The 11,058-nt window shown below is 35.1% G+C and overlaps 1 protein-coding gene and 1 long non-coding RNA gene across 2 annotated transcripts in view; one reads left to right on the plus strand and one right to left on the minus strand.

Annotated features, from left to right (window-relative positions):
* Nucleotides 1–11,058, plus strand: part of ift140 (intraflagellar transport 140 homolog (Chlamydomonas)) — a 133,529-nt gene that overhangs the window by 63 nt on the left and 122,408 nt on the right. The window lies entirely within an intron of this gene.
* Nucleotides 7,955–10,356, minus strand: LOC128520727 (uncharacterized). Its single transcript, XR_008357950.1, has 3 exons — nucleotides 10,020–10,356; nucleotides 8,929–8,973; nucleotides 7,955–8,692 (listed from the first exon to the last, which is right to left on the minus strand). It is a non-coding gene; the product is annotated as an uncharacterized LOC128520727 (long non-coding RNA).

Below are 11,058 nucleotides of genomic sequence, written 5' to 3' on the forward strand. Positions count from 1 at the left end.
TAGCGTGGTGATTTGGTACGGGTCCCTATTTTTTTTGTGTATTAGCGAGGAAATTGTTTTAATGGAAAGATAAATACATGTGTATAACTGTTATTGTTTATTTTATCTGATTAGCTAGCTTTACCTGTTCTTTTTTTTTGTACTGGGCGCGCATGCGCAAAGTATCTCAACACCTCCGTAGGTTATGTACAGGAAACAGAAGGTGCGTTCCAAATGGGCTGAAGTACCCTGAGAAGTGCACTACACAGGGTGTTCAGCCATGATAAGTGTGATTCCAAACCGCAGGCAAAATGTTCAGTTCAAAGGGACCTGGGAACGGTGTAGGGAACGAGTGAACAAAGGGTCTTCACTTCACTTTTTAATAGGCAAGTAATTTGTAAAAAATAAATAAATCTCTGTACATCTTAAAACAATTATTATTAAAATTAATTTAAAAAAATTGTACACGTTATACACGTTTCAATAGTATGTTTCATAATGGTATCAGTTTTGTTTCAATCCATGTTCAATATGTAACGTCCGTAGTCTGAAATTTTTGCGGAAGGAGCGACAGGTATGTGAGGGGTTTATGCCATGCAGTACACAGGAAACAGAATTGAACGGTTCTCCTCAATGACTCGTCTACTCAGTGCAATAGATTCAAGAGCATGAATGTTTCGGACCGGAAGATTGGATCATTTTAGTGACTCGGTTCTTTACATTACATTAAAATGAACCAAAATGAAATCAAAATTAACAAATCTTTTTTGAGTCATTTAGTTCATTTCTTCCTTTTAATTGGAAATAAAATAAAATGTTACATTTTTAATAAACAGACCCCCACAAATTTTGGCTATAGTTTCAGTAATGAAAATATTACGATGCAGCTAAGGACATATTATAACAAACATAACGAGCAGCTCACCTCTCATATCTGACGGTCCAAATCGTTCGTTCTTTTGTCACTTAGCGTCTATGGGAGTCACGTGACACATGAACGAACAATTCAGACCAGAAGACTCAGGAGATAACTACTCATTTCTGAGAAAATGAATAAATCACTCTCTGAGACTACTCGTTCTTCTGAGTGACGTTAAAGACCCATTCAAAAAGAATGAATCATTCATGAACGACTCATCGCTAGTTATTAAAGGTAATTAAAAGGGATGGCTATTTATTTTGATCAATTGACGCACTGGAAAATACAGGAGAGCCGACTCTGGTCACATGGCGCTCTGCTCAACCCTTATTGGCTGTTGACTCCTTTAAACCTCCCCTTCGGAGGGATGGTGGACTTTTTTTTTTAACCACAGAAAATTATCGGCCTGAAAAAAAAAAATCAGCGAAAACGCATATAGAAAATTTATGTCGTCGCGCCCCCTCCCAAACCCTCGCAGCAAAGGTTAGGTCTCAATCACGATGAGTCTGATATCGCGTGTCTGTCCATCAAAGACAAAGCATGTCAGCCATATGGAAGTACTTTAAAGTTTCAGATGAGAACACCAAAGTTGTAATATGCAATATTTGTTCTGCAAAAATCTCAAAAGAGAGAAAAAGAACTTTTTTGACAACAGGTTTGATACACCACTGGGAATCACTACATTCAATTGAATACGAGTTGTACCACAAAACAACATTGGTTAAAAGTACCCCAACTACATCACAGATACTCTCGGTCGACACACCCTTTAAAAAGACTAAGACATTTGCAGATGATAGTGCCAAAGCAGAGATAATCCATGGAACATGAAGATTTTCATTTTTTAAATCAGATTATTTTGTTCTTGCTAGATTTTTATTTCATGTATTTTATATATATATATATATATAGATAGATAGATAGATAGATAGATAGATAGATAGATAGATAGATAGATAGATTATTTTTTTGTTTGTTTTATGACCCTGATTCTCTTGATCTGAAACTAATGCCATATATGTGCAACAAAGCAAGGCTATTTAAATACATTCTAAAATCCACCTGTTTCTGAAAAAGACTCTTATGTGTCTAAAAGTGCTAACTTGAGGGTGTTTGTTCATGTATTTGCCATTGGAAAGGTGAACTGGCAATAAACACAATGCATGGGAGTGGTGTGAGTCCAGCAGGTGGAAGTGAAGTCAGGCCAGTAGCAAGCATCAGCAGTCCTAAAACGACAAGAAAATGAATTATGAAAGTTTAAAAGATGAATCAAAATTTTTATAAAAGAAAAATGGCTTACTTTCATCTATTGGTTTAATGATTTCTCAAGTTTACCAAAAACAGAACATCTTTTTGTTGAACTAGCAATGACAAACCTTCAAAGTTGAGGAGATAGTCTAACCAAAAGCAAAGTGTCTTGGATTCTTTTTGCCTCTGGTTGTTACCTGCTGGCCTGAGTTCTGGTTTAAAGAGGTCTTCCAAATCAGTTGCTGTCAGCTTCTTCTCAGTGTGGTAAAGGAAAGGAGTCAGAACATGGGGATGCTTCTGGAGTGCTGTCAGAAACTCTAGGGTGGAAAGTCCATCCTTAAATCTGTTAATGCAATCAGTTTATTTTTATTTTGTTTTTTTTTTGTAAAAAAGTAATATTGTGAAATACTGTTAAGACCAATGCAGTTATAGCTTTATGTTTCTTATAAATATTAAACAATTACCAAGAATGCAATGTGCAATATTTTTGTAGTGAAGTGTACCTTTTAATTACGCTGTAGTTTCTGTCAATCACACACCACCTGACATATTCTTCCACAATCTCATGTTTCTCCTCAATACTGTTCACACGTCGAAAACACCTAGCAGTCTGAAGCAGGGTGCTATTGTTCAAAATCAGTTCTTGCAGTGACTCCAAAGTGGCTGCATTCTTAATCTGAAAAGAACATTTCCTTTTTTGAAAATGGAAGTAAAATAATTCAACATTTATTAAATACTTAAAAGCAACCCTGTCTTAGATTTGCTCCTGACAATCCTAACACTTCTTTAGTATTTTAGTAACCTTCCTACTAATCACCGGAGTTATGTTCAATACTGTACCTCTTGCAGTGCTTTTACTATAATCTCATCTGTGACATCTTTCACAGTGGCACTGAAAGTGGTTTGGCCGACAATGTGGTTTACCAGGTCTTGTGAAAGAAAATGAGGCCCTGGTCCTCCATGAGCTGTTGACACGGCAATCATTTTTCCTGCCAAGAAATACTCATCCTCCTTAACAGCTGTCATAAAAAGTAAAGCCAAATCACACACTCAGTAAGTATGCCTTTTAATTAATAAACTTTTTGTGTTAAATACATACCAACTGAATTGTATACCAGGTCCATCAAAAATGGGCCGCCACTGTAGGCAGCTCATCAGCAAAGTGAGAAGTTCATGCCTTGGTCCACCTGTATCAAGACCCTCTTCAAATATGCCAGCATCATCAGAGAACTTAACAAACATGTCAGTGAGTTCTGAGCATGAGACACGTTTAAATCCTCTGACTGCCCCAACCCACACATTGGCTCTCATGATGTTAAATCTGCTGACACATTTTCTATCAATGGCAAGAGCCAGATTTTAAATAATAATAAATAATAATAAATGAATAAATCATGAAAACCGTGAATGTTTAATCTATGTAATCAGTGAAATGTAGGTTTTATATTTAGCAAACCAGTTTTTTTTGTATCTTACTTTATTATACTTTGTACCATCCTCTTTAGTAATCACAGATGCATACAAGTCCATGTATTATCTAACAATAAAAAAGGAACATATTTAAAAAGAAATGCATGAATTTATCACCCCAAATACATAATTTAAAAAAATTATAAAGCAAACAAACAAACCTGTAACACTGGTTTTCTGTTGCAACATGGTCTCAAGTACCTGGACCGTCATCCTCTGAATCTAAGAGCAATATCTTAAACCCAAAATCAAGTCGTATCAACAGATGTATCTCCAGTGTCATTAAAAAGGCACCACAATGTACGACGAGGTAGGATCCAAGGAATATACACAGGTAATGTTAGTCAGACTACTAAGTTAAAACCACTGATAACACTAACCTCTACAACACTTCCTGGCGATGGTTTCACATCACTAAAGGTAGAAAACAAACAGATGTAATCAAATGTGTTTTTAAAACAATGGTAAACATGTAGAGAATATTATAGGAATAAATTGTTTCTTATAAAAACATTTATTTTCCTTATGTATGGAAACATATGGCCTGCCCACCCTGTAGAAGACACGTATGACATTAAAAAGCATGACACAATACAATACGCTGTGATAATGTCACGCCGACCAGTACACAGAGCTGAATTAAGGTAGTGCAAATAAATTGTCCATTAGATGGTAAATGTAGTAAATATTCGTGTTGAAGTAGCAAAGAAACAGAGCGCTTACAGATATTCATTGTGTAATTACTTTTCAACACAACATTGATTCAAAGTGCAGGAAAAGCATCAGTTTGTTTCTAGAGAGAAAAAGAAATTAGAGATAAGAACCTCTCCCCTGGTATGACAACCACACACACACACACACTTTAAAACGTCAAAAGTCAAACTGAATTGTTAGTATTTCAAATAGCATGGAAGGAGAGCATCCTGAACTATAGAAAAGCTCTTAGTGTAACTAGATCAACATATCTCTCCACTCTTATAGAAAATAACAAAAATAATCCTAGATTTTATTTAATACCGTAGCCAAATTAACCAGAAATAAGACCACTGCAGAAATCTCCACAACAATATTGTGCAGGAGTGAGGACCATGAACTTTCTAAATAATAAAAGTGGAAATATTGGGCATAAAATTAAGGCTTTGAAACCGGACAATGTAATTGATGCAGATAATAAACTAACCACACCAAATCTGAACCTACTGTAGAATTAATTTACTCCCCTTGAAGAGAATGAACTAATTTCACACTTCTCTTCTGCAAATTCATCAACCTGTATATTAGATCCTGTAGATCCATTTTCTGAAACGGATCTAAAAAGAGTGCTAAAAATAACAGAATCTCTTTTTAAAAAATAATTAATTCCTCACTCAGCATTGGGTATGTTCCAAAATCTTTTAAATTAGCAGTTATTAAACTAATAACTAAGAAACCTGACCTCGACCCCTGTCAGCTGTCCAATTACAGGCCGGTATCAAACCTTCCCTTTATCTCTAAGATTCTGGAAAAGATAGTAGCGGAGCAGCTATGCTCATATCTACATAGAAATAGCATAAATGAACTGTGTCAATCAGGATTTAGTCTCATCACAACACTCATTAACAGCACTCATTGAAGTAGTAAATGACCTCCTATTGGTCTCTGACCAGAGTTTCGGCACCATGCTTGTGTTACTCGACCTCAGTGCAGCTTTTGACACCACTGATCATAGTATTCTCTTTCACAGATTAGAAAACGTGGTAGAAATTAAGAGAACGGCCCTACCCTGGGTCAGATCCCATTTGACCGATCATTATTAGTATGTAGATTTAAATAGTGATTATTCTGCATGTTCTCTAGTGCAGTTTGGTGTTCCACAGGGTTTGGTTTTAGGCCCACTGCTTTTTCCATTTACATTCTTCCTTTGGGCAACATAATTCGTAAGCATGGTCTTAGTTTTTACTGTTATGCTGTTGACACACAGTTATACATTGTAGCAAAACCAGATGAGAAAAACCAGCTTACTAAAGTTGAGCAATGTGTGCAGGACATAAAAAATGGGTGCTAATTAACTTCCTTCTGCTTAATCCTGATAAGACAGAAGTTCTAATCATAGGACCGCATGCAACTAGAAGCAAGATTTTAGATCACTCTGTAACTTTAGATGGCCTTTCTGTTCCATCAAGTGCAACAGTAAAAGACCTCGGTGTGATTATAGATTCAAGCCTTTCATTTAAAGCACATGTAGATAATATTACCAGGATAGCATTCTTCCACCTCAGAAATATTGCCAAGTTAAGGAATATATTGTCAAACAATGCAGAAAAAACTAGTTCATGCTTTTATCACCTCTAGGTTGGACTATTGTAATGCCTTACTGTCTGGTTGTTCAGCTAGGTGCATAAACAAGCTTTAGTTAGTTCAGAATGCAGCAGCAAGTGTCTTCACTAGAACCAGAAAATACGTGCACATCACCCCTATCTTATCTTCACTTCATTGGCTCCCTGTGAAATTTTGCATTGATTTTAAAATACTACTTTTGACATAAAAAGCATGGATGGACATAGAGTATTATGGTGAACTGGTATGTTTAGATTCTGTCTTGCTCAGTTTTGTTGACAGTAAAGTGATTGGCCGCTTTACATCCCAGTGCCCCCTATCTGTGTTTCCTTCTGGCTCTTCTTATGAATTATCATGTCATAGTTAGTTCTGCCGGAGTCCCGGCTTGCGCTCTGCACTAAATATACATTCATCTTATATATTATAATTAAGTCTTTATTTGTCACATATACATTACAGCACAGTAAAAGAGAGGAGAGCTGGAGAGAGGAGAGCCGACGAGAGCAAGGAGAAACTTCACAAGTTGATTGCTGGTTTCACCGCATTTACTCGTGGTCAAACGCGAGTCGGGTTCAAATCCAAAGAGGAAAGGAGAAAGTCCATGATCCGAGTTCGTTGTCGTTAAATACATGCAATGGTTGAAAAATTCTGTGAGGAGTCCATGAGTGTGGAAATCCAAGATGTGAAGCAAGAGCGAGGTCGGGAAAAACAAAGTGTAGTCAGCAACAAGAAAACTAAGCATAGAAAAATCGCTGGAAAATTGGGCTAAGGAGAGCACTCAATAATCTGGCACCGTGACGGTGACTGGGTGCGGTTTAAATAAGTAAGGAGGATAATTGGTGATAACGCACAGGTGTGTTGAGAGCGGGAAATAAGCCGGTGAGATGTAAGGGGTGGTTGGGAACGTGGAACAGGAGTGCTTATATGATCATGGCAGAGCTGTAGCTTGACGGGTTGTGACACAGACCCCCTCTGCCCTGGGAACTTTCTGGGTGCATACACTATGTGACTGTCATATCTCACCACATCTCAATATTATTTCTTCTCTTCTATTCTCACTGCCTCACGCTTTTTCTGTCTCTCTGTTGAGTTACAGTACACATACCACTCCTGACTGCCGGCCTGCCTAAAAACTAGTATAGACATTAGAGATATATTAACAAAATATTCTGTAATTTTACTTATTGAAGCACATACAATGATTTTACAGCTTTTAAAAGTATTTAAGAAAAGAAAAGAAGTTGCCTATTTGTTTGATGTTTAACCCTTCACCAATTAATATGTTTGAGATTAAAAATTTACTTAAAAAAACATCAAATGTAAATTCAGTTTGCTTTACATTGACACCATGTATATACTTACATAATAGTATAATAGTTTTGGTATTATAAACAATTAAATTTGCATGTGTCTATAGGCAGAATCCTAAAAAATCTAAAAAAATAAAATAAAAAAATGAGCTGATGTGATCTCACATGACGTTAAATGTCCACACACTTCTGCCCACACCGTCAACAATTTGCAGAAACATTGTTTTGAGGTGTTAACGCATCCTCCTTATGGTCCTGATCTCGCTTCATAAGACTTTCATCTGTTTGTTTCCCTAAAAGCAGTCATATAAGAACAATGCTTCACTTCTGATGAAGAACTGAATATAGCGGTGCATTTCTAGCTCAAAGCTCAGCCAACAACATTTTTAATGAGGTAATACGAAAAGTGTTTGGACGGATGGACAAAGTGTATTGAAAAGTAAGGAGATTATGTTGAAAAAAATATTTATTTGTCTTTTTTGGTATACATTGCAGTATATGACAGTTTGATGTATTATACTTTAACATATAGTATATTTTCCCAAAACCCAACACATTATTAACTAAAACGTTTTTACAGTAAGATTTTCAGTAGATAATTCAAAACAGGGAGCCAGATATGTTATGAAACACACACACACATTTTGAAACTGAAAGGAAACAGATAGACATATACCCAATATATATATATAAAATCTTTATTCATCTCGTTCAGACAGTTTACTCTATTCTGAAATAGTTTCATGAACGTTCTCATTCTGATTCAGCTCACAGTCAGCTTATTAACAGATTATTAAACTGGCTAAAGAGGTTCAAATGCTCTGTGAAGAGCACAGCCTACAGTACATATTCATATTTAAGCTGCTTTTACACTTTGTTATTTTATTAAATCTCCAGCAGACGTTATGAGTGTAATCTAACAGGAGGTGGAGGCGGGGCAGCTGGAGTGCAGGAGTTTTAGTTTTCAGGAAAGTGCTGAGCTGACCAATCAGGAGGCAAGGGGGGAAAAATATAGAGGAGTTATGGATAGTGAGGTAGTATAAGGAGACATGTCACAATGGACTGAACGGAAAATATTTCAACATTGTTTAAACATTACAAAATAACAGCATGTGTATTATTGGGAACAGTAACTAATGTGACGTTCCTCTTTAACTGTAGCTGCTACAGCAAAGACTAACAGCCTCCTGATCCCCAGAGTTACACCAATCTGTATTTCATCTGTATTACTGACAATAATAACTCTAATCTAGAGAGTAAGCTAGACTCGTTAGTCAGCTGATACTAGCTAGGACCCGTAAGAGAGTGTTGTAATAGTTACAGTGTCACACATCAGTAACATATAGAACAGAAAGATCATTTCTCTGGTGTGTAAATGCTCTCTAATGTCCTTTACTGTAATCATCTGTCTCCCATTCTTGCGTTTTCTCTCTTGAGGTCTGTCTTCACACTGCACACACACACACACACACACACACACACACACACAAATGTCAGTGAAACTGACATCGTGGTTAATCAAATAAAACAAAAAAAACATCAAACATTCTCTGTAGGTGTATAAAATATAGTAAAACCATGGCAGGGTGCCAATAATTAATAAATGACCACAGATTGATATGCTAGCCGTATCAGTGCTAATACATTGGTTTACACTTTGACTGACAGCACTGCACATAGACTTACTGTTGGGAACATCCCCCGGATTACTCCATCGTCTTCCAGGTTTTTCTGTAAAAAGAAATTGAATCATATAAAAAGTCACTTAATTAATGGATATGTCAATAACCGTAGCTTATACTTTTTAATCTTATAATTCTAAATCGTAAAACATGTTTTAATAAAGCACAATGAATAGTGACATTTATGTTTTTATCATCAATATGGTGAACATTAAATAGCATAATTACAGTTTTTTCTTAATTGCTTCGGCTCATTCCTTATTACAGACTTGCACTTCTTACTCCTGTCCAATTATTAAAACAATTAGTATAGTATAACAATTATTTTAGGCCCCTATTTATGAGACAAATTTGCTTCAGAATCTAGACCGATGCAAATTCTTTATGACCTCTGGAAGACACTGTAGAGTTCGGTATCGGCCACTTACTGAATTCTGATATGTTCATCAGCATCATTCATGTTGGGAGGAAAATTGAAGCATGTTCAAATCTTTCAGCTGCTCCCTCCCAACATTACCGCCTCGTTAATGGCTTAGTATCGATTCATAAGCGCTGTTATTAAGTAATTATTGATTTATAAGTGCAGTTTGTGTGTTTGTTTAGTCATGGAACTAAAAAACTGGTAGTTTCTCTAGTAAGGTAAGTTTTCAGGACAGAGGTGTTTATGTTTGTTAATTTCTCCATAATATAGGTTGTTATTATTATTATTATTATTATTATTATTATTATAGCTGCTATGAGTTATGTTAACAAGTGTTCTGTGTTGTTTTTTGTAATAACTAAAGCATTATTAGTAGCAAACTCTGAGCACCAACTACTGATTCTGGATGTAAGAGGCTGTATTGAAAGGGTGGAAAGTCACTTTAATTACTTAGTTTTCTTTTTCTCGTTTCCTAAACTAAAAGAAAATAGAATCATGTGCATCTAATTGTACATATGAGAGTGTTTTCAATAATATGAGACCTTTAATTTCTGTTAAAATATGACATACTTAATCACATTTATACTTGATAAAGATGATGTGATTATGTAAAAAATATAATGAAAAAATAAATAAGCTTATTAACAATAAAAATAAGGAGTAAAAAGGTTTACCAGGTGTATCAGCATCATCACTTGATTCGGTCAAATCTCCTTCCCCTGCAAATCCAAAAGAAATTAAACAAAATATTTTTTGTGTGTGTGAGAATATTTTCACAACAAAATCATTGTATGAATGCAGGATTGCTTTTCTTTTGATTTGATATTAAAATAAAAGGAATTGTCAGTGATCACTACTCCCTATATCATGCAAATCCAAAAGAATGTTAATGTAACAAGCCTTTCTCTATAAGTTATGTAGATGTGTGATTCATATTTATATGTGTTATATGGTACAAAATTAATTAATACTCACCACAACACACTTCCACTAAAATGAGAAATAAACTTAGAGAAAGTTACAATTGTAATAACTTAGAATACATCATAAGAATCAGATACATTATTATACTTTATACATTTTAATATACAGTACTGTATGCAAAATAAATCAAAATAATAGAACAGTGTAAAGCTTGAAATTAATAGAAGGTCTAGTTAGAGGTTTATTAATTCTTTTTTTGCTTTAATGTAATTGTACTGAAAATTGGGGATATGTTAAATAAATCTTCTTATATTCAAAATACTGTTCTGTGTTGGATGTCACTTTTGCAGTGTCTGCATACTGTAACAGGTTAATGTAAAAACTTGGCCTTACTAATGGCGATGTTAACCCCAACCATTTGGGGCTTTAGCTCAGAATATTTTTGCCGTGAAGATGAAGTTCTTTTAAAGTAAATCATTGAACAAACAAAGAATTAGATAGTAGAACTTTACTTACACTTAAGAAAAATTTAAGAAAAAGTTGACTGATTGGCAGTCAGGTTAGGTCAGGTTTGGCAGATGCCCTTATACAGAGCAGCTTAGGTTTTTATTTTATTATACATCTGAGGAAATGTTTTCTTAAGGGCCAAACAGTGGGTACTCGGTAGTAACCTGTACCTACTTTCTTTAACCTTGTAAAAAAAATAATAAATAAATAAAATTGTGTGGAAAGGAATAATATAAAAGTGTTTTCATCAGAAAGATATCAACAATATGAGATTTTAAATTT

This window comes from Clarias gariepinus, chromosome 4 (genome assembly GCF_024256425.1).
Source record: "Clarias gariepinus isolate MV-2021 ecotype Netherlands chromosome 4, CGAR_prim_01v2, whole genome shotgun sequence".
In the NCBI taxonomy this organism is placed as follows: Eukaryota; Metazoa; Chordata; class Actinopteri; order Siluriformes; family Clariidae; genus Clarias; species Clarias gariepinus.